Source organism: Aotus nancymaae, unplaced genomic scaffold (genome assembly GCF_030222135.1).
Source record: "Aotus nancymaae isolate 86718 unplaced genomic scaffold, 86718_ANA_hifiasm-v0.15.2.pri h1tg000108l, whole genome shotgun sequence".
NCBI lineage: Eukaryota > Metazoa > Chordata > Mammalia > Primates > Aotidae > Aotus > Aotus nancymaae.
This window is the reverse complement of record NW_026988523.1, coordinates 28,747,941-28,772,770: the sequence shown is the minus strand read 5'-3', so window position 1 is coordinate 28,772,770 and position 24,830 is coordinate 28,747,941. Positions and strand designations below refer to the sequence as shown.

The following is a 24,830-nucleotide window of genomic DNA, read 5'->3' as shown; positions in this document are numbered from 1 at the left end:
GATCTTCTTTCCCCGTATTGGATTATAACGCAGGAAACGCTGTGAAGTAAGCAAAGCTGGAATGCCCAAGTCAAAGACCGTTTGAATATTTACAAGTAGATTTGAGACAGGAATAGTACAGAGTGGTCACAGGACAACAAATTCTAGGCAGCAGATTTACGTGACTCGAGGCTATGGGCGAAGACGTTGAAAAACCAGGGTGTAGACAAGCTGGCTGAGACTGACTGGACCCAATGTGGTGCTGGATTTGACGTGGGTTTCACCTAGGACCTCACTATATGCTCATTAACATACGAAATCACACACCCACCAGTGCCAGGACAGTTCTGAGACCACCAATATTTCATTTAAAAATGGGTGGCATCACAGCCAAGAAATCTCCACCTTTACCCAGGAATTTTCATGAATATTCCACTCCTTGTTTGAAGAAAACATCAAGATGAAACCGCAGACCCCATTGTTCTCTCTCCTGGGTTTGCCCAAACTCCCCTTTCTTGAGTGTGTACTTTTTGCTTTGCAATAAATCTCTTCTCTAACTATTTACTGACTCATCTTTGACTTCCTTCTTGAGATGGTGTCAAGAGCCTGGACACCACAGCTGGGGTCGAGATCCCACCAGTGTTCGGGGACCTCCCCCGGCCCACCAGTATCAGATTCTATTCCATTGCTCAAATCACAAAACGTCGAGTGGTGAGCTCTTGGGAGACCATAACGCACAGATTCCGTGGCATGGTGGCCAGTTAGGCCGCTGGAAGGCGTGGCAAAATGTTGAAAATGAGGGATTAGGTGACAGTGTAGCAACGGCCGAATACTAAATACTTGATCCAGGCCCCATTCCCTGGATACCGACAGGGAGATGCACTGTCCAGGCGGTAGCGGAGAAATATTCTCTGGGTATCTGACCAGGCTTTGCAGAAAGAACTGGCACCATCCTGCAGATATGACCACCTGAAGGGGTTCTTCCTGCCCACCATACAAACAAAATCAGTTCATGGAGACCATGGATTGCAGTAAAGAGTTTAACTGACACAGGCCAGCCATGACATGTGGGAGGGAGAGTTACTACTCAAATCAATCTTACTGAAGGCTCGGAGGTAAGGGGTCTTTCAAAAATAGTTTGGTGGGGAGGGGGCTAGGGTTTGGGTGGTGCTGACTGTTAGGGATGAAATCTCAGGGGTGTGGAAAATGGCCCTCTTGCACTGAGTCAGCTTCTGGGTGGGGCCTGAGGGACTGGTTGATTTTCAGGCCAAATGGTGACATCTGGTAGTCAGAAATGCAAAAGCCTGAAAAGATATCTCAAGAGGCCAATCTTAGCTTCTACAACAGTGATGTTCTTCCCATCAGTAACTGGGGAAGCTGCAAATCTTGTGACCTCTGGAATAATGGCTAGGAATGATCTAACGAGGCATACATCTTAGTAGAATTCAGGCCCCTTTCATCCTCCTAACTTGGTGGCCTTTCATTAATTTCACAGGGGTAATTTCATTTTGGGGAAGTTATCATTTAAACCAATCTTTTGGCCATTCCTAACCTTTTTGCCATCAGGGACTGGTTTCATGGAAGACAATTTTTCTAGGCAAGGGGCAGGGGTATGATTTCCGGATGAAACTGTCCACTTCAGGTCATCAGGCATTAGTTAGATGAGACAGGAATAGCACAGGGTGGTCACGGGATTAGTCAGAGTCTCATAAGGAGCATGGAACCTAGATCCCTCACATGCACAGCTCTCAATAGGGTTCGAGCTCCTATAAGAATCTGATGCCGATGCTGATCTGACAAGAGGCAGAGTTCAGGTAGTAACGCTTGAAAGCCTGCAGCTCACCGCCTGCTGTTCGGCTGGGTTCCTAACAGTCCCAGGGACTAGTACCTGTCTGTGGCCCTAGGGGTTGGGGACGCCTGATTTCAACTATAAACTCAAATTTTTCCAAAAATAGCTTGGGAGCAATTGCACAGGAATGAGTGAAGGCAGCTAGCCTGCGAGGCTAGAACCAAGATGGAGTCAGCCATGTCAGATTTCTCTTATTGTCATAATTTTGCAAAGTAGTTTCAGAGGGACTACACTGGACGCTTGTTAAAAACCTGAGGCAGATTTTAATGTAGGTACTACAGTAGGCAAGAGAGACCAGCAGAGAACTGAGCTCAACTCTCTTTCAATTGGCCATTTAAGTTTAGTAGTAAAAGACTGGTCAGTGATAGCAATGCGTCGTAACACCTTCAGAAGGAAAGGAGAATGTTTTGTGGACCACTTTGGTTTGCTTTTTTGCGTGTGGCAGTTTTAAGTCATTGGTTTTTAAAATCAGTACTTTTTAATGAAACAACTTGACCAACAATTTGTCACAGAATTTCGAGACCCATTAAAAAAGTTTAATGAGAAAAAAAAAAAGAAGCAAGAAAAGATGAAGCTTTATAACCAACCAGCAAGATATTAAAGTCAGTGGATGGAAAATTACTAAGAGGAACTTGATTAGCTATCAAAGGTGGTGGGGAAGACTCTTGCTAAACTCAGCTCAACAGGATTCTTTTCTAAAACTGGACTTGGCAGGCCAGGAACTAACAGAGAAAAGGGCTCAGAGGAAACTGACTGAGGGCTGGTCAAAGATGGTGTCCTCGTCAGCTCTGCACCGAAGCTTCTGCAAATGAACGAAGACCAACACAAAGGAAAAAAAATAAAAGCAAAGGCTACATATTCTGAGCTTGCTGTTGCAAGGAGTCAGCCTCTGTTACCTGTGTTTTGGCAGAGACTTGAAGGCAACCAGAAGAATGGGAAAGCTTTTTAAAAACAAAGGTTTCAGGTCTGCTGGGATCGGGGGCTGCCAGCATGGTGAGGCTGTAAATAGATGAAGAAAATAAAAATATTTTACCCCAGAATATATTTCTTTGGCATATTTCAAAGTAGCTGTCAGAGAGCCAGCAAACAGAAATAACCCTGTAAAGCTATCTGTGTGTGTGTGTGTGTGTGTGAGACAGAGTTTTGCTCTTGTTGTCCGGGCTGGAGTGCAATGGTGCCATCTCGGCTCACTGCAACCTCCGCCTCCCGGGTTCAAGTGATTCTCCTGCCTCAGCCTCCTGAGTAGCTGGGATTACAGGCATGTGCCACCATGCCCAGCTAATTTTGTATTTTTAGTAGAGACGGGGTTTCACCATGTTGGTCAGGCTAGTCTGAAACTCCCGACCACAGGTGATCCGCCCACCTCGGCCTCCCAAAGTGATGGGATGACAGGCGTGAGCGACTGCTACCAGCGAAAATTCTTTTGTAGGAGAAATTTACACCTGCAGAGAATCTGCATTAATCCATCCTTCTCATGTCAGGATTGAGAAATAAAAATAAGCTTTAAGCCCTACAACTGGACTCCCTCTTGGCTGACAGGACCGCAGAGAAACCTTGAAAACTGATTTTCTGGCTATGACAGGATCGGAGGTTGCACAGCGCACATGCTCCCTTAAAACCCCTCCCTCACTAACTGCCATTATGAGGCAGGAGAACAGCAGAGGGAATTGGAGGTCGAATAAAAGGCAGAATGAGTAAAAGCAGAAACAAGCAAGGTGAAGGGGCATGTGGGCAAGAAGCAGCATGAGAGGCAGAAGTCGAGCAGCCAAAACTAAAAGATTTAAAAAGCAAGGCCGGGCGCAGCGGCTCACACCTGTAATCCCAGCACTTTGGGAAATAGAGGTAGGTGAATCCCCTGAGGTCAGGAGTTCAAGACCAGCCTGGCCAACATGGTGAAATCTCATGTCTACTAAAAACACAGAAAAAATTAGCTGGGTATAGTGGTACGTGCCGATACTCCCAGCTACTCAGGAAGCTGAGACAGGAGAATTGTTTGAACCTGGGAGGCCGAAGTTGCCATGAGCCAAGAGAGCATCACTGTGCTCCAGACGGGGTGACAGAGCAAGACTCTGTCTCAAAAAAAAAAAAAAAAAAAAAAAAAAAATAGCAAAGACCCCATGGCTGGCAAGATCCAAATCAGTAAAGGGACAGCTCCTCAGAGCTAGGCGTGTACATTAGAGAGAAAAGGTATCCTTAACATGACCCCATAGGATAATCAGCTCATTAAAGCCCATACATATGGGCTGCATACATGCATGTACTTAAAATTATGGGATGGAGGCAACGTGCAAGCGCACAAGGGCCGAAGTGACTAAGCAATCTCCCTATCAAGCGAAAGGCAAACACTGCCTAAAGATTAGCCGTTCTGGTGAAGAGAAGGAAAAAAACACACAGAAAAAGACCCAGTGTATACACCAAACTAATACTGATGTCATCTCCCGGAGGTCAGGCTGCTCTCCCCTCTCTGAGAGTGTTGCTGTGCTTAATAAACTTTGCTTTGCTGCTTTGTGTGTGCCATGTGCAGTTCTTGGTTTGGGACACCAGGAACCTGGAACTGCATGGCACAATCTGGTAACAATTAGGCTTGTTTTTCCTCAGCGTTAACAAACCAGCCCTTTGGAAAGACCTGCTTCGCCACTGTTACCAACTAACGGCCTGAGGCTTTCCCTCCCTTTTGTGGTTTTGATAAAACAAGCAACCGGCATTCCCTTCTGATAAGTGACCACCGACCTAGGAATGAATCCGGCCAGCCTACAGAGGATGTACAGCGAGGGTTTTCATGTCCTCTGCTTCAGCTTTTGACGTCAGAAGGCCACAAACGCCACTCTCAGATGATTCCTCATGCCACCGTTTTATGAACATGGGTCCCATGGAGAGGCACGCAGCTTAATTGCACATCTGCACATTTTTCCTGTTATAAATATTCATATTGGAATATTATTTGGTACTGCTCCCGTGAAAGATACGTTCTCAGAGTGTCCTCAGATTAGAAGCATGATATAAACACTGTAATGCAGCAATGGCGCATCCAGTTCCCTACACTATAGAAATGTCTGCGGGGAAGACACGACCACAATGACCACAGCCAGGTGTACAAGAGTGGTGACTGCAGAGTTCTTTGCCATCCTAAAACTGAAACCAACCTCATCTCAAAAACTTTTTTTTTTTTTTGAGATGGAGTCTCGCTCTGTTGCCCAGGCTGGAGTGTAGTGGTGCAGTCTCGGCTCACTGCAGCCTCCATCTCCCAGGTTGAAACAATTCTTCTTCAGCCTCCCGAGTAGCTGGGATTACAGGCACCTATAATTGATAGAGCGATTGCTTTATCAATGTGAACATGGGTCCCATGGAGAGGCACGAAGCTCAATTGCACATCTGCACATTTTTCCTTTTATAGATATTCATATTGTAATATTATCTGGTACTGCTCCCGTGAAATATACATTTGCAGAATGTACTCAGATTCGAGGCATACAAACCTCATTGGTGCATCCATTCTCTACACTACAGAAATATCAAATCCAGGCACATCCTGGGGATACTACTGGCCTCCTATTGTTAAAAAAAGAAAAACTAGAGGCACATAAATTACTTGTTTAAGCGAATAACGGACTGAATTAGAATTTTATCACACCAGAAGTGTGTTCCTAGCTCTCTGTTTCAGGATTCCTGAGTTTTACAGGTGTAAACCAGGCACTTCAGAAGACATCTGGTTAAGAATCTGGTCGGGGAGGTGGGCTGCGCTTTGACTCGGATCAGTCATAAATTAGTGGCTTAGGACTTCGGGAAGATAAAATCTACACCACTTATCTAGTGATTGACAATTCGTGAATGCTTTAAAATGTCCAAACTAGCGTCCCTGGGTGGGCTCGAACCACCAACCTTTCGGTTAACAGCCGAACGCGCTAACCGATTGCGCCACAGAGACAGGTGCTGCGTCCCTACTGGGCACCACAGGTAGGGTGCACTCACTAAACTTCCTCCGTCTAGTCCATCGTCACAGCCCGCCGGCAGGACGACTGAGCAAGGCCTTGGAAAACCGGAGAGACCGGAGCGGTCACGCTGGACACCCGCGCGCTGGGAGATTCCGGAGCGAGGACAGATGAATGGCCTTCGCCCACCCCGCCCCTCGCCTGTTTCAGAAGCCCCCGGAATCTCCCTGGTCCGACCCTGCCTGAGCCCCCTAGGGGCCCAAGGGAAGCTGAGCGCACGGCGGGCTCCCGGGATGGCTCTTCCCGTTCTTTGCGCCGCCTTCACCCAGTGAGGGAGCCTCTGCTCACCCTGCCCAGTCGCTATCGGGGCCGCTGTGGAGCTTCTGCTGCCGTCTTCGGACCCTGTGTCCCGCACGGGGGCTCCACCAGGGCAGGGATGGGGTGAGGGTCGCTCGCGGGTCCCCTGGCGGGGAGCAGGGGCTGGCGCTCAGCAGGGCGCACGACTAGGACTTGTCGAATGAATGCATCCTCGCCTTTAGCTTTTAGTCCTCTGAAGAGCCCTGAGAATGGAAATCGGGGGGCTTTTTCCACGGGGAAGTTATTTTCACAAAGGGTTTATTGACGTTGATTCCTCGGTACCCCGCGGGCGGCAACGGGCAGGGTCTCCAGTGCATCTACCGCGCGGTGGGGCCGGGGCGCAGCTGGACGGCGGTGGGTCCTGGCGGGAGGGCGGGAGCCGGGAAGGGAAAAGCAAAAGCAGAAACAGAAGCCGGGGAGCGGTGGGCCAGACATCCAGATCTCCTGAAAGGCTCCCGCGGAGGCACAGGCGGGACCTTCTGGAAGTGAGAATTGGTTTTTTGGTTTTGGGGGTATTTTGGTTTTCTTTTGTTTTGTTTTCACTGTAGCAGAACGAGGAAATGGAGAGAGAACCTGAAAGCACCCCCAAAGGCTAGGACCTATTGCTCCTCAAAAATAAGATCTTCCAGAAGAACTAGGCGTCTGGGAACCCCGAAATCTTTGGAGGAGTAGCGTCTCATGACCCTCAGCGTTCCTTTTGGCAAAGGACTTGCTTCCATTGTTTGTTTGTTCCACTGTTTGTTAAATAAATAAAACCCTTTTCTTATATCTTTATAATTACAAACAATGCTGCAGTCATCATTCTGTTCACTTCTCACTGGCCACTGTGTGCTTCTATAGGGAAAGGCCTGGAGAGCAGTTGTTCCAGCACAGTGATCACATGGTTTTTATTTCATTCCATTTTTTTTCTTTGTTGCTTTATTAGCTATAACTCCTTATTTCAGCGACTGCTTTAGGGTTTCTGGGACACATCTTTAATTCACCACAGTCAGCTTTCAAGTGACATGACACCTCCCTTTCTGGCCTTTATCTTAGTGTTATCGAGTATTTTTATTTCACCCGTTATAAGTTTGTAATTCATGATTATTAATTTTATTAAGTCAAATATTTTTAGAAATATTTAAATTCTAATTTAATTTAATCTAATTTAATCTAATCTGATCTAATCTAATTTAAATAAGAAAACGTGTAGTATGTGCTTTCTAAAAGCCATTTCCAATATTCACTTCTTTGTGTAGGTCCACATTTTTATCTGGTATCCTTTTGCTTCCACCTGGAGGACTCTTAAGATTTCTTGCAGCGAGGGTTGCTGAATTATTTTACCTTCGTATGTTTTCTTTTTTTTTTTTCTGGAATCAGAGTCTCACTCTGTCCCCCAGGCTGGAGTGCAACAGTGCGGTCCTGGCTCACTGCAACCTCCACCTCCTGGGTTCAAGCGATTCTCCTTCCTCAGCCTCCGAGTAGCTGAGATTACAGGTGCCCACCACCATGCCTGACCAATTTTTGTGTATTTAGTAGAGAACTGGTTTCACCATGTTGGCCAGGCTGGTCTTGAACTCCTGACCTCATGATCTGCCCGCCTCAACCTCCCAAAGTGCTGGGATTACAGGTGTGAGCCACCACGCCCAGCTGATAGTTATCATTTAAAGTTATTTCCCTATTAAACATTTTCATTATCTGTGAATTTCAGATTTTCCTAAGTAAGAACCTTAAGGTTACTCTGGGCATGGTGACTCATACCTCATAATGCCAGAATTTTGAGAGGCTGAGGTGGGTGGATCTGTTGAGCCCAGGAATTCAAGATCACCCCTTCAAAACTCTGCCTTTACAATACAAAACTAAACCAAACCAAAAAAAAAAAAAAAAAAACCCTTAAGATTAGATAAATGGTTGTTTGTTTGTTTTGGCCAATAACTCAAGACTTAGCTATTTTCATTAAACAAACAATATTAATTGCCTTATTTATCAAAAATTACACAAACAAAGATAATTCTCTTTTTTGGGCCACATTCATAACCTTATAACCCTCATTTCAAATTTTGACACCTTATACTACATAGCAGAGATAAATATAAAACCACTTGACCAGTAAATTTAAATGAAAAGGTATGTTATCAATTCTGAAGCCATTTCTAATTCTGTTTTACCAATAATTTTAAAACCAGTTTATTTACTAAAGATTTACTTAGGTCACATGAACTTGTAAAAGCATTTGTCTTCAAGTCTATTTTTTCTGATGGTGTATTTCATTTAAGTGCTTTTTTTCCCTTTAAGTCAATTAAATCGAGTTTTTAAAATATATTTTTAGTAGTGAAACATATATACGACACATAATTATATAATGTATTAGACGTGCTGACAGGAGTAGATCTTATACATTCAGAAGAACTCTTCTTTTTCCTCCTGTTTTAGACTTCCAATTTTTTGATCACCTGTTTCATTGCTCTAGGAATTTGTCAGCTAGAGAGTCCTAGTTTATATATTAAAGGAACAACTCTTAGGTGAAACATCACATAGCAAAATTTAGATATCAAAGTATAGTGAGAAAGAGTCTGGTGTACTAGAGGGAGATTAAAAATGGATGCCAAATCAAACATAACATTACAGAAATCTATCCTAGGATTGCATAAGTAGGCCAATTATATTTAGATAGTTCTCAATTTCGTCTCTATCTTTTAATTGGACCTGAGCTCTCAGCAGAGCTCACACTGAATCCTAAATCTTCAAAAGATAGAATTACCCTGGGCTAGGCCACATAATTATTTTATAGTGCATTTTGTTACAAAGGCACCCTTTCTTATCTTAAACACCCCAGGAGTATCCTCTGTTGTAATAACTATTTTAGTCAATACTTAGTAAAAAAAGAAAAAAATCGGTAGCACAGTACAAAAGCAAGCACTTTAAGATCTGAGAGGAACTTTTCTGTTTACACTCTTGGGATTCCATAAGAAAAAACAGAGGTTTCGGCTGGGCGCGGTGGCTCACGCCTGTAATCCCAGCACTTTGGGAGGCCGAGGCGGGTGGATCACGAGGTCAAGAGATCGAAACCATCCTGGTCAACATGGTGAAACCCCGTCTCTACTGAAAATACAAAAAATTAGCTGGGCATGGTGGTGCGTGCCTGTAATCCCAGCTACTCAGGAGGCTGAGGCAGGAGAATTGCCTGAACCCAGGAGGCGGAGGTTGCGGTGAGCCAAGATCGCGCCATTGCACTCCAGGCCTGGGTAACAAGAGCGAAACTCCATCTCAAAAAAAAAAAAAAAAAAAAAAAAAAAAAAAAAAATGCCGGGCGCGGTGGCTCAAGCCTGTAATCCCAGCACTTTGGGAGGCTGAGGCGGGCGGATCACGAGGTCAAGAGATCGAGACCATCCTGGTCAACATGGTGAAACCCCATCTCTACTAATACAAAAAATTAGCTGGGCATGGTGACGCGTGCCTGTAATCCCAACTACTCAGGAGGCTGAGGCAGGAGAATTGCCTGAACCCAGGAGGCGGAGGTTGCGGTGAGCCAAGATCGCGCCATTGCACTCCAGGCCTGGGTAACAAGAGCGAAACTCCATCTCAAAAAAAAAAAAAAAAAAAAAAATGCCGGGCGCGGTGGCTCAAGCCTGTAATCCCAGCACTTTGGGAGGCTGAGGCGGGCGGATCACGAGGTCAAGAGATCGAGACCATCCTGGTCAACATGGTGAAACCCCATCTCTACTAATACAAAAAATTAGCTGGGCATGGTGACGCGTGCCTGTAATCCCAACTACTCAGGAGGCTGAGGCAGGAGAATTGCCTGAACCCAGGAGGCGGAGGTTGCGGTGAGCCGAGATCGCGCCATTGCACTCCAGCCTGGGTAACGAGCGAAACTCCGCCTCAAAAAAAAAAAAAAAAAAAAAAAAGAAAAGAAAAAACAGAGGTTTCTACCAAAAAAAAGTCTGGCAATCCCGCCATTTTCATTAAGAAATCCCAGGCTGTTAGGAACTATTTCAGGTCCCTCATGCAGCAGAGGGTGGCCAGGGAAAGGAGAGACAGACAGAAGTAAACGGAGAAAACAGAATCCAGTCAGCTGAGAAGAAAAAGGACTTTTTCTCAAACAACAAGGTCCAAGAAGACAAAAAAGTATTAATGACTTTTAAATAAATATATATTTTAACATATATTAACATTTATAAATATGTGTGCATATTATATATTTTTAATATACATATACATATATTGAAATATACATATTAAAAATCCTTTTAGCCTCCATTACTGTACTTCAGCTGGGACAAACAGCTGATATTTCAAAAGCAACCCAAATATCAGTTGGAAAGAAATTGATTTAGGAACCAAACCCAGGTTGTCATGGTGAAAAGCGGGGCAGAACCTGAGCTACTGAACTGCAGCCTGGGGCACGAGGTGGCAGCCATCACTCTGTTAGTTTGGTCTGGCTCACAAAAGTGGCCCTGTGATATAAATAAAGACCCTGAAGTAGTCAAAACCTTTATTTTCTTGATGGCTGCTTTTTTTCCCCCAGCTCTCCCTCTTTTTTTAATTTTAATTTTATTATTTTTTAATCTTTTTTTAAACCACCCAGTTTCTACACTTTAGCTGTGGAATTTTTATTTTTAATTAATTTTTTTTTCACGGAATTATCCGATTTAGAGGCCTTGTTCCCCATAATTTGGAACATTTTTTTGGATTTGATCAAGTCAGATAGAACTGGTCAAACCCAATGGAAAAGAAGAAGGAAACAAAAACCAGACCAGAAAGTTAAGAAAATCAACGATCGCACAATTCATATGACTGCTGAGCGCTCTAGTGGGAAGGGGAAATTATGATCAGTTGGTTTCTAATCTTAACTTGAGTCATTCAGGAGAATTTCCAAGACAAAACACAGATTCGGTTATTTACCTAGGAATGGGGACCAGGCTGCAGACTGCTCTGTACCATCCCAGAAGCAGGAAAAAACTCAAACTCTCCTTCCCTGTTAGAAGTGAGCTGAGGAGGGTGCAGGCAAAAAATAAAAAAAGAAGTGAGCTGAAACGCCAGAAAGGAACTGCCTGCTCTCCACCATCATGGAAGCAGGAAAACTTGCTTCATTGTTGGCAGCAGGTAAAACTCCAGAAAATGAGTTGTACAGCAAAATAAACCTTAGATTTCAACCAAATTTTGGGAAATCAGGATTCTCTGGAGGCGGGGATCTCTGAGGCCTCAGCAAATTGTCCTATTGGTTTGAGCAATAAAGGTAGCTCAAGCTGGTACCAAGCACCGATTGGAGATTTGTCAAAGGTCAGGGCACCTCCACTCAGAATCCCTTCATGGTTATCACTTGTAACCCAAAAAGTATGTGAGACAGATGTGAATTGATTTAGAAGGCTTATGTCAGACTCTGACTCATAGGTAATTTAGTCTTCCTAGAGGTATAGCAGCCAGGTGCAAATTGTGGGGAACTGGCAATAGTTTAGGTATGACAGAGATTAAAGAATTTGTCGGCTGGGCGCGGTGGCTCAAGCCTGTAATCCCAGCACTTTGGGAGGCCAAGGCAGGTGGATCACGAGGTCAAGAGATCGAGGCCATCCTGGTCAACATGGTGAAACCCCGTCTCTACTAAAAATACAAAAAATTAGCCGGGCATGGTGACGTGTGCCTGTAATCCCAGCTACTCAGGAGGCTGAGGCAGGAGAATTGCCTGAACCCAGGAGGCGGAGGTTGCGGTGAGCCGAGATCGCGCCATTGCACTCCAGCCTGGGTAACAAGAGCAAAAAAACTCCGTCTCAAAAAAAAAAAAAAAAGAATTTGTCTCAGCAATAGGTTGGCAACTTTTGGAGCCAGCTTGTAATCCTGGAGGGATTAATGCTTGGCCTGAGATGTGACAACCACTCCTCCAGGTTGTCTTTTAACATGGGAAGTAAGTTCTAGTATGTTTCTGTAGTGTGGAAATTTAGAAATAATATCCTTGTCACATTTGCCAATATCCATGGCTGATCTAGACAAAATACCATCCAGTCACTGTTTAGCCCTGATTTGCATGTGAGGCTTTGGGCTGGTCCTCTGGTAACTTGTCGCTATGCAGTGGGGATGCAGTAACTGGAACTTCAGAAGGAAGACTTACTAGATACCTCAAAAGTGGTGAAGATATTAGAAGCCCTGGCCTTAGGGCTCAAGGAAGAGCAAGGTTTGTGGGTAATAATCTGTATAAAACTGATAGGAAGCTATAAGGAGGGCTCTTAGAACTTTGGGGTAGGCGAAGGTTAGAGCCTTGATGAATTAGGGCCTGTGGCTTCTAATACAATCAGTTGCCTGTATCCGCCACCTTCAGCAGTGCTATCTGGCTCTAGAGAGCCATAGCATTCCAGGAGAGGAGAGAAAGCTGCACAAAGCCCTCGTGGTTGTATCCGCCAATCTAGACAGACATAATAGCACGCAGGGACAAAGAGAAGACTAGGCAGAGACAAAGTGAATCTGTTTACCACATATGGTAAATGCATTTAAAAATATTGTTAGCTCATATCTGCACGTAGCACTAATTATGAAATTGCTGAACTGAGGATTTTATTTGACTGTGACTCTCACCATCTTCAAAGTCAGCAAGGAAGAATTTCTTCCTCCTCCAATCACTAACATGTTTTGGATCTCTGACTTCCTAGTTCACTGACCTCTGACCTCTAGACCCAGACTTTAAAGGCCCATGTGATTAGATTAGCCAGCCTGGATAATCTCCCTATTTTAAGGTTAATTTAATTATATCTGCAAAATCCCTTTGCCATACAATGTAACATAATCATGGAATTAGCAACCATAGGAAAGCTGCAGTGACTTTGAAACCAACCCAATTGTCCCATAGAACTGATGTTTATGGTTTCTTTTGAATAAACATAGAAATTGACCTTCCCAGTCTTGAAATTTGAGAAAGTTACATTTGTATTACCTGAGTTCCTGTCTCAGGAAACCAACTATGGGTCTTCTAGAGAGTATCAAAGAACTGAAATTTACCAGAGTACCCCCTCTGGACAATGAGATGTGAGACCCCTCATCCCATCCTAATTGCCTAAGCGACCACCTGCTTCCTGTTGACCAATTCCTCCTTCTTACCTCTCCCTGCATGTAGTTACATTTCCTGCATGTAGTTGCATTATTTCTTCCCTGCTCTCTAAACTCCACATTTGAGCTGGTCAGGGAGCTGGATTTGAGACCGATCTCCACCTCCTCAGCTGCAGAACCTGAGGAAAGCCTTCTTTCCTGCCAGAACTACGTGTCTCAGTGACTGGATTTCTGTGCAGTGAGCAGCAAGACTTAAACCCCTGGTGTTTCAGTAACAACTGTGCTAATATTCAACAAAATAAACAAGAGAGTTTTTTTGTTTGTTTGTTTTTTTAAATGGAGTTTTGCTCTTGCCCAGGCTGGAGTGCAATGGCATGATCTCGGCTCATCGCAACCTCCGCCTCCCAGTTAAAGCGATTCTCTTGCCTCAGCCTCCCGAGTAGCAGGGGTTACAGGCATGCACCACCACGCCCAGCTGGTTTTGTATTTTTAGTAGAGACGAGGTTTCTCCATGTTGGTCAGGCTGAACTCCTGACCTCAGGTGATCCGCTGCCTCGGCCTCCCAAAGTGCTGGGATTACAGGTGTGAGCTACCACGCGCGGCCTAAACAAGGGACTTTAACACAAGTTACCAAAGACAATGAGGGGTGTTTTGTAATGAAAACAGGGTTAATCTATCAGGAAGAAAGTACAATTATAAACACATATGCATCTAAACACGGGAGCCTCAAAACACGGGAAGCAAACGCTGGTAGAATTGAAGGGAGAGGGCTGAGCGGCGGCCGCAGCTGCAGCAGGACGCCGGAAACCGCGGGAACCTCGCGGGGCGCTTGCGGCACCCCCTGCCCGGTGCCTGGCCGGCCGCCTGCGCCCCCGGGAAGCCGCCCGCGCACGATGGGACCGGCAGCTTGAGCAGCGGCTACAGCGGCCTGGAGGAGGACGCGGAGGACTTCTTCACCGCCAGGACCTGCTGCTTCCGGAGAGCGCCCCAGGGCAACGTTGAGAAAGAGAAGGAAACCAGGCCGGGCGCGGTGGCTCATGCCTGTAATCCCAGCACTTTGGGAGGCCGAGGCGGGCGCATCACGAGGTCAAGAGATCGAGACCATCCTGGCCAACATGGTGAAACCCCGTCTCTACTAAAAATACAAAAATTAGCTGGGCATGTTGGCGCGTGCCCGTAATCCCAGCTACTCGGGAGGCTGAGGCAGGAGAATTGCTTGAACCCGGGAGGCGGAGGTTGCAGTGAGCCGAGATCGCGCCATTGCACTCCAGCCTGGCACCTGGCTACGGAGCGAGACTCCATCTCAAAAAAAAAAAAAAAAGAGAAGGAAACCCAGTTACCTCAGCAAAGAAGAAATCAAAAGAGAAAGTTCATAAATACAACTTAGCAGTCACAGACAAGTTAAAGATGACCATGAATTCAAATGGGATTTACTTTTCAGAGAATACCCATCTTGTTGGAGGCAGACTTAAGTTGTTATGCTGTGCCACACAATTTACTGAGACAATCTTATCTTCCTAAGCATTTAAGGAAAGTTGAAAAAAAAAAAAAAAAAAACAATTAGCAGCTATAAAATATGTGTGGCACATCTTGTTTAATTTTGCATGTGACTTCTCTTTAGTACATCGATGAGGTTTTAGTGACATTGTCATCCAGCACTTTACCTTTACTGTTCAGGGAATGCCTTCATGATTTTTATGCCGATTTTACTACTCAGACTATGGCCTGGGTTTGAGTATATTTTTATCAGCCACCTGGTTTTTTACTCATTCATCCCAGTAAACTTACATTTTGTGAGGCATTTGTTTCTCAGATTAAGACACTGTTAGAATCTAAAGCAGTAGCTGATGGGTATCTGTGAATTTTTTTTTTTTTAACTAGGAGTAGACTGTCTAACTAGGCATCCTCATCTCTATTCATCCAGAACCTCACTCACTGTCTGCTACAAATTGCAATTTGGAAACTTAGTCTTGAAATTCTGTCAGTTCATGGTTCTTGAAGACTGAGGTTCTTCCCCAAACACTGGTTACTGCAGGAGCATTTTTAATGTGTAAGTGAAGAAAAAAGGCCACTAAGACCAAAGATTTTTTAAGAATCATTGTACAAATCGTTATGTTCAACTATCTAAGCTTTGCTGTCATGCTGTTTTCTCTTCAGTGTGTGATGGGACAGGAACGATGTTAAACGAAGGGGTAGTATTGCAGGGGAGCATTTAAAATGGCAGAAGTAAAAAGTTACAATATTTATCATTTTGATGGGTTTATTTTTGTAGGGAAGATTTTTCTCCCCTAACATTGTTTCTAGAATGGCAAAGTTGTTTCCATTATTAAAAATCTAAGTTATTAGTTAAAAAAAGAACTGAAGGGAGAAATAGACATTTCAACAATAGTAGATGGCGACTTTTATACCACAATTTTCAACAATGGATAGAGCAACTAGGCAGACGATCAATAAGGAAATAAAAAATTTAAACAACAACATACCAGACATCTGTAGAATACTCCACCCAACAAGAACAGAATACACTTCCTCTCAAGTACACATGGGACGTTCTATAGGACAGACCATCTGCTAGCCCTTATAAATCATAATAAATGTAAAAGGATTGAAATCACATAGTTTTTGAGGCATCTCACTAATACTCTCACACAGCATAGTTGCAGGTTAGCATGGAGAGTGTGCAGTTTGTTGGCCCTCCTTCCTTCAGTTTGTCATGAAAATGGAGGTGACCAGGGTTACACATGTGTAGGCCAGTAGCCCAGGAAAGTCAGGCAGCTGAAGGGAAAAGACAGATATTCCATAAGAGTCTCCCTAGTGTCAGGTTCACAAAACCAGGGAGGAAGTGATACACAGGAAGTGAGGAGGTGCGTCAGGGCATCGCTTCTCTTCTGCCTATCTGTGCCTGTCATTAAAACCTCAGCTTCTATCCCACTAAGCCCCACTGCACAGGAAAGTCGTGGATCACCGCCGACTGCCACAGACCCATGACCTTGATTTCTACCACCCTGCGTCTGAGAGTACATCCTCAGGCCAATGGCTTTGGGTCAATGCAAATCATTAGTGTTCCATAAAAACTGCTTCAAGCATATAAAATAGTAACAATTTATAAGTCATTCCAAATTAGGTGGCTACTACATGTATTTAAAGAGATGTATACAAATTCTTTCAGTGATTGTGACAAATTGGAAAGAGAGCCTGTGGAGTTAAAATGAAAATCGTAAGTGACGAGCACAAAATATGTATATAGAGATTATAATACAAAGCAACTCACACATGGAAGAGGAGAGTGGGGTTAAGGGTTATGAATATCAAACTTGTCTTCAAATTAAATGAAAAACCGACATGGGCCAGGGTGGTGCTCACGCCTGTGATCCCAACACTTTGGGAGGCCAAGGTGTGAGAATAACTTGAGCCCAGGCGTTTGAGACCAGCCTGGGCAACATAGCAAGACCCCATTTACACACACACACACACAACAGCTGAGTGTGGTGACATGTGCCTGTAGTCCTGGCAATTCAGGAGGCTGAGGCAGGAGGATCCCTTGAGCCTGGGGGTTTGAGGCTGCAGTGAGCTGTGATCACACCATTACACGCCAGCTTGAGCAGCAGAGCTAGAACTTGTCTATTAAAAAAACAAATAAAAACTAACATGCTTCCCCAATCGGGAAAAGATGCCAGTATAACATTGGTTTGCAGAAATAAGAATATTAAGATGTTGACCAAAATCCTTTTATTTTTTATTTGATTTATTTTTTGAGACAGGGTCTCACTTTGTCATCCATACTGGAGTGCAGTGGCATGGTCTTGGTTCACTGCAGCCACAAACTGCTGGACTCACGCGATCCTTTCACCTCAGTCTCCTGAATCGCTGGGACTACAGGCGTGCACCACTTGCCCGGCTAAGTTTTAAAAATTTTTTGTAGCGGCAGGGTTTCGCTATGCTTCCCGGGTTGGTCTCAAACTCCTGAGCTCAAGTGATCCACCCACCTTGGTCTCCCAAAGTGCTGGGATTACAGGTGTGAGCCACTGCACCTGGCCTCGAAATCCTTATGAGTAAATTATTGACACAGTGAACAGAATATTCAGGGTTTTTTTCTTATAGTATTAAAATGATGTGGAAAACTGGAGAACAAAAGAGGAATACCAAGACTATCTAAAAGTGGTAAATTTTTTTTTTTTTTTTTGAGACGGAGTTTCGCTTGTTACCCAGGCTGGAGTGCAATGGTGCGATCTCGGCTCACCGCAACCTCTGCTTCCCGGGTTCAGGCAATTCTCCTGCCTCAGCCTCCTGAGTAGCTGTGATTACAGGCACGCGCCACCGTGCCCAGCTAATTTTTTGTATTTTTAGTAGAGACGGGGTTTCACCATGTTGACCGGGATGGTCTCGATCTCCTGACCTCGTGATCCACCTGCCTCGGCCTCCCGAAGTGCTGGGATTACAGGCGTGAGCCACCGCGCATGACCAAAAGTGGTAAATTTTTAATTAGGAAAAAAATGACTTCATGACCGTCCTCAAGACAATGCTAGGACTTGGGGAACTATGTATTCCTTGATGTTTTCTATGCATTTGCAATAATAAACAATGAAAATGTGGGTAAATTTTAGAAACAGAGAGGCCTGTGGTATTGTCACAAGGGCATACAAAGGCTGAGAATGACTGCTGACGGCGTGATCTCCATTAGTGGTGACTTCAGAAGAGATCTCGTGTTTCCACATGGCCTAGGCACCTGGAAGGCAGAGATCCTAATATTCCACGAAGCCCCCACCTTCTAGTTCTGTTACTGTGACTCCAGACCGTTAGCACGCACTTGGTCTTGCCTCTGGCCTTCCTATCAGAGGCTGAAACAAAGACAGTACCTTAGACTCTAAGCTTAGCCACCTTGTGTGCCTTGTGTATGTGGCTAAGGATATTCAGAGTTGTGGGATGCTGACAAAGTTCATCCCAAAAGTAAGTTATGACTCAGATCTGCTTTTCTTAGACCTGTTTAAATCCTTTTTTTTTTTTAATGTAAAGAATTTTTATTGAGGTATAATTTACATACTATAAAATTACCCATTATAATTGTAGAGTTCAATAATTTTTAGTAATTTACCCAAGTAGTGCAACCATTACCACAATCCATTCATTTGTTTTATTTTTTTTCATTTATTTATTTATTTTTAGACAGATTCTCACTGTGTCATCAGGCGCCAGGCTGGAGTGCAGCAGCATGATCTTGGCTCACCACAACCTCAACCTCCGGGGTTCAAGCAATTCTCCTGCCTCAGCCTCCCGAGTAGCTGGGACTACAGGCGCCACCACCACGCCTGGGGAATTTTTTGTATTTTTTAGTAGAGACGGAGTTTCACCATGTTGGCCTGGATGGTCTTGATCTCTTGACCTCATGATCTGCCAGCCTCGGCTTCCCAGTGTTGGGATTACAGGCGTGAGTCACCGTGCCCGGCCTATTTGTTTTGAATGTATTATTTGTTTGGGTATCTTCTCCCTAGGCTCTGGCTCTACTTCCTCCACAAGCTTCAGCATGGCAGTATCTCCCACCACTTGTTTTGGTCCAAGGGCAGAAATGAGCATCCTGGAAACCAATCAGTACTTGTGCTCTGAACTGGAAAAATGCCAGCAGAACTTCCGAGACCTCAGAGAGACATTCCTGACATCGAAAGCTACCGCCTACTCCCTGGCCAACCACCTGCAGAAATACAGTAGGTCCCCTGGGGGCACGGTCACCAAAGTGATCAATGGTCGTCCATCTTTCCTCTGTGTAATGAAACACTGCAGCCTTTATTATCTGTCAAAATTAATTGTATCCTGACTACACTCCCAGAAGGGTAGAAGTGGGCATTTTACTCCCAATTTGCTGAGGACAGAAAAGCTGAAGCACAGAGGTGTAAAATTTGCAGGGAGAGTGTAGTGAGGAATAGAGACTAAAACCTTGGTTTAGGGATGAAACTGTCTTCCCCTCTCAGCAATCCATATCCGCTTCTACAGACATGTAATACCACTCTTGGTTAAAACATCTCAGGATTCAATTTCAACTTTTTTAAGAGCACCCATTTGCAAAGCACTGTGCCAGCAGCACCAGGGCTGAAAGAAGCGATGGTGTACCCTATCTGCCTTGAAGGAACTTAAAACTGCCTATTGTGAATGAGTCACAGGTATGTGGAGATGTGAAATTCAATAGCAGACGTGGAGAAAAGTCCTGATGCCTGGATCAAGATTCTCTTCCCATATAAGTTCAGATAAGCCATTCCTCATGCTCTGGTTAGATTGAGGGTATTTCCAGAAAATCAGAGACTTTGTAACAGCGTTTCTGTCTCTCCCTGAGTATCAGCTTTGCGGACAGCAAGCAACTGCAGGTGGACCTCCAGGGTCAGAGCTATGAGACACATGGCCATAATCAGAACAAGGCCAAGTGCAGCAGACCGCTGTTCCCAGGAGAAGGCCAGGCCAGGGCAGGGGCTGGCCCGTTCCCCTCCACAGTCAGCTCTCACATTTGTAACTCCACTGTAACATCCCAAACTCGTTACTAATAGTGGGGGAAGGGAGAAGCTGTAATGACAAGGAAATGTGGGAACAAGGGCCTGAGAGGAACAGGGATTTAGAGGAGGACTCTGGTTAACACTGGAATTGAGTTTGCTTTCCAATTTCTACAGTTACTGTAAAATAAATCATTGCGGGGGTGGGGTGGCTAAAAGTTGCTGTCCGACTTACTGTCATAAGAAAGTAAAGCCAAAAGCCTACTTGTTAAAGAAGTGAAAAGATGAGCTTCGGTGTGTGGAAAAACTCATCTTTTTTTAAACTTCATTCATTATCATTATCATTGTAGGACAAAATTTCCTCAAGCTAGAGAAGAAGAAAAATATTACTTAAGAGCTTAGTATAAAGGTATTATTGTGCAATGATTAAAGAGCATATACCCCAGAGCCAAATGTCCGGGGTTCAAATCTAACTGATCGTCATCCTGCCTCAGTATTCTCATCTGTGCTGGTAATAGATTAGTAACAACCTCTTTGGATAGCGGTGATGGTCACCTGACGATAATTCTTACAAACCTACTGCGGCAGAACCATGACAAACGCTGTGTTGGCTCTCCCTTTAAAACACCACCAGTTAGCATTTGGGCATATGTCATTTGGATCTTTCTCCTCCATATACAGTTTTACACAGCTGTATCCAGAAGAATGTTTAAATCTTTGAAATATTTTGGGATTATTGAAAGTCTTGAAATATGAGAACCATCAGTCCTACACTCCTTAGTATCTTCCCAGACACTCAGGAAGTCATTATTTCATGCCTTCATGTTCATGTTTTACTTAAGAGGCCGTAAGTCTTGGTACATTGGCCATAAGATTTGAAGTCATGGCTGGGCGTAATGGCTCATGCCTGTAATCCCAGCACTTTGGGAGGCCAAGGTGGGAAGATCATTTGAGGTCAGGAGTTTGAGACCAGCCTGGCCAACATGGTGAAACCTGTCTCTACTACAAATACAAAAATCAGCTGGGTGCGGTGGTGCACACCTGTAATCTCAGCTACTTGGGATGCTGAGGCAGAAGAATTGCTTGAAACCAGGAGATAGGTTGCAATGAGCCGAGATCGTGCCACTGCACTCCAGCCTGGGCAACAAAGTGAGACTCCAGCTCAGAAAAACAAACAAACAAAAAGATTTGGAGTTGGACCTCAGGGGATGTGAATTCTGACTTTACCTCATTTCAGTTGAATCATCTTCTTAAGTTACTTTATCTGCCTGTGGGTTTTTCTTTCCTCATCTCTAAAACGGGGAGTAGTTGAGAGATTGAGGAATAAAGATATGGAAAGCCCAGTGTAACGCCTGGTACTGGGGATACTTTTATCCTTGAGACAGACCCTGCCTCCTGTGCTACAGGCAGTGACCCCACAGCAGCATTTCCAGCCTCCCACTGATGCAGCATGCCTGTCTTTTCTCAGAGTGTGAAGGGGACAAAGATCTTACAGAGTCTGTGCTGGAGGAGGAGCTGGAGTTTGAGGAGAGGGAACTGACTGAGTTGCCGAGAGCAGCTGCAAGGCTCCGGTAAGGAGGTACCTCTGTGGGAAGTGAATCAATGCTGTTTGAAGTGGGGCAGCCCAGGCTGGTAGAATAAAGAGCAAATCTGTGCAAGGAGAAGGGCAGAAATGTGCAAGGAGAAGGGCAGAAATGTACAAGCAGACACAGAACTGGACTAAGGCACAAGGAGCCTATGGCGTAGTTAGGTCTCTAGGGTTTTCCATTGTAGCATATTAATCAAATGGAGACAGCTGCCTGCGTTGGAATACTGGCAGTGTGGCTTCTGTCTGTGTGTCCTTGGTCAAATTTACTTCGCCTTTCTGCATGTCATTTACCTAGGCTACCTCATTTATAAATTGAAAATACGGACAGTATCTACCTTAGAGGGTTATGAAGATTACATGCACAATTACAAGTAGTTAGAACCATCTCTAATGCATATAAAACCCTGAACAACAATTTTCTGTTAGGATTATATTTGTCCCCATTTATAGATGTGGTAATTGTCATTAATGGACTAACATTTTCTATAAGAGATATTTTCAAGCTTTCTGAAGTGCCCTTCATGATAGAATATTTCTTCTCCAAGCTTTTTTTAAAAAGCGTTATCCTAAGTGGAGTATTAACTGGTAGGGCTATTGGATAGATGATTGAGCAGCTGTTGTGTGGAAAATGAATTATTCATTTGCTCAGGACCAGCATTGCCTATCCTTAGAGGGTTTCAGACATAGGGTAGATTGTAGTATTCAAAACTTCTTTTTATCCTTTGTTGAAATGAAATCATAGACACTCAAATGTGTAAAACTCACAAAAGCAGATATTTGATTGAAGGGCGGACAGGTCTGGAACCCGTTTCTCCTCAGTGTATGTCTTTATTTCCCCTGACACTTTCTAGAAACTCTAAGGACTAGCGTTTGAAAGATGACCTGTAGATAACTACTTAGAAGAACAGCATAGCAGGGAGGACACTCAGGCATTAGATGGGGTAGATGACTGTAAATGTTCACTCCAGCTCTGGGATTACACGGTTCTACACATTAACTGGGTAACCACTTGCGTGTGTACATACTACTGGGTGCTGTACGTTGGGTAAGAGGTGGCGCTGTCTTTAGATTCACAGAGCTCACACTCTACATCGAAACCCATGTGTATTAGTCCATTCTCACACTGCTATAAACACATATCTGAGACTGATATGTGAGACTGAGACTGATTTATAAAGAAAAGAGGTTTAATCGGCTCATGGTTCTGTGGGCTGTACAGGCTCTGCCTCTGGGCAGGCCTCAGGAAACTTACTATCATTGCGGAAGTCGAAGGGGAAGCAGGCATGGTCTTCACATGGCCAGAACAGGAGAGAGAGACAGAGCAAAGGAGGTGCTACCCTTTCAAACAAGCAGACCTCGTGAGAACTCACTCACCCTCACGAGAACAGCAAGGGGGAAATCCGCCCCCAGGATCCAGTCACGTTCCGGCAAGTCCCTCCCCAACATTGCGGGTTACAATCCAACATGAGATTTTGTGGGGACACAGAGCCACCCCGTATCACCATGAGAAATATTTATACAATAATTAGAAAACAAGGAAATCCCACATAGAGTAATGAAATTACCGCTCAGAACTTTACTTTTTTTCTTTCTTTTTTGAGATAGAGTTCATTGCCCAGGCTAGAGTGCAGTGACGTCATCTCAGCTCACTGCAACCTCCACCTCCCACCTCAGGTTCAAGCAATCCTCCCACCTCAGCCTCCCAAGTAGCTGAGAATACAGGTGCATGCCACCACACTGGCTAATTTTTGTATTTTTAGTACAGATGGGGTTTCACCATGTTTGCTAGGCTGGTCTCGAACTCCCAACCTTAGGTGATTCACCCTTCTCGGCCTCCCAAAGTGCTGGAATTACAGGCGTGAGCCAGTATGCCCAGCTAGAACTTTAGTTTAAATTGCCTTCTTACTGGTTATGGCTTATCTTCATGTCATTCAAAAGAATACTATCCTTGACCTTTTCACTGATTTTTCTTTCTTTCTTTTTTTTTTTTGAGATAGAGTTTCATTCTTGTTACCCAGGCTGGAGTGCAATGGCGTGATCTCGGCTCACCGCAACCTCCGCCTCCTGGGTTCAGGCAATTCTCCTGCCTCAGCCTCCCGAGTAGCTGGGATTACAGGCACGCACCACCATGCCCAGCTAATTTTTGTATTTTTAGTAGAGACGGGGTTTCACCATGTTGACCAGGATGGTCTCGATCTCTTGACCTTGTGATCCACCCGCCTCGGCCTCCCAAAGTGCTGGGATTACAGGCGTGAGCCACCGCGCCCGGCCCTGATTTTTCTTTTTTAACTTTCAATTAATACTAGAGATACCTGCCCAATGCTTTTGAACCTGGCTTTTTTTTTTCCATTTACTGAATAATGCTTGATGTATATCGTATGAAAATGTACTTGGGCTAAAGTGGTGAACCAAAGGGGCATCTTTTTAGGATTAGCAAAAAAAAAAAAAAAAAAAAAAACCGAGGCTGTTTCTTCATTTCCTCTGCCACAGGCAAGTCAAACAATGTGTAGAAGAATTCATCTTGGGCCAGGTGTGAACAATGTGTAGAAGAATTCATCTTGGGCCAGGTGTGATGGTTCATGCCTTTAATCCCAGCACCTTGGGAGGCTGAGGTGAGCATATCATTTGAGGTCAGGAGTTCGAGACTAGCCTGGCCAACATGGCAAAAGCCCATCTCTACTAAAAATATAAAAATTAGCTTCTCATGGTGGTGGGCATGTGTAGTCCCAGCTACTTGGAAGGCTAAGGCAAGAGAGTCACTTGAACCTAGGAGGCGGAGGTTGCAGTGAGCCAAGATCGTGTCACTGCACTCCAGCCTAGGTGACAGAGTGAGACTCTGTCTCAAAAGAAAAAAAAAGGGGGGAATTCAACTTGGGGAGTTCATTATGGGGATTCTAAGAGATCTCTCCACTGAATCTCCTATAACCTGTTATTCACCACATTCCCTCTTACATTTTATTATTCTTTCCCATCTTAGAATACACGATCCCTTAATCCAGGCTCAGGCTGAAGAACTGACCCAGTTACAGCAGAAGATACAGTAAGGGAGCGGTGTCTGCTACCTTTTCACCCAGCATGTGAAGAACACAGTCAAGTCTTTTGAGGGCTCCTCAGGAACACTGGCGTTGCCTACGACCAGAGACAGAGACTCTGTGAGCAAATGGTAGAAGGAAGCCAGCCGACAGAGATCCTTGCCAGAAACCTCGCAACAGGTAAGCTGGCTACAGGCTCTGACGACCCTTAACTCCTCCCAAGTCCCCCAAAGTGGGGAGAAAAAATACAACGTTATCTCCATTGTAGATTTTATTTTAGTCTGGACTATGGTCCTAAATCTGCAATCCTCCCACCTCAGCCTCCCAAGTGGCTGGGACTACAGGCGTGTGCCACCATCCCTGGCTAATTTTTATATTTTTTGTAGAGACAGGGTTTCGCCATGTCACCCAGGCTGGTCTTGAATTACTGAGCTCAAGTGATTCACCTTCAGTTCTGGGATTACAGGTGCAAGCCACTGTGCCTGGCCTGAGAGTTCTGTTTTAGTCAGTAAGAGAGATAGAGTATAGTGGATTACTTCATCTTGATGAGCATAAGAACTCCCCTTAATTTCTGGAAGATACTTTCACTGGATGTAGGATTCTAGTTGA

At 44.6% G+C, this 24,830-nt stretch overlaps 1 non-coding gene and 2 pseudogenes across 1 annotated transcript; 1 reads left to right on the top strand and 2 right to left on the bottom strand.

Moving 5' to 3' along the window:
• Window positions 1-156: 156 nt before the first annotated feature.
• Window positions 157-18,651, bottom strand: LOC135272234 (uncharacterized; annotated as a pseudogene).
• TRNAN-GUU (transfer RNA asparagine (anticodon GUU)) lies at window positions 5,680-5,753 on the bottom strand. Its single transcript has one exon. It is a non-coding gene; the product is annotated as a tRNA-Asn (tRNA).
• Window positions 18,650-24,830, top strand: part of LOC105730620 (myomegalin-like) — a 21,276-nt pseudogene continuing 15,095 nt past the window's right edge.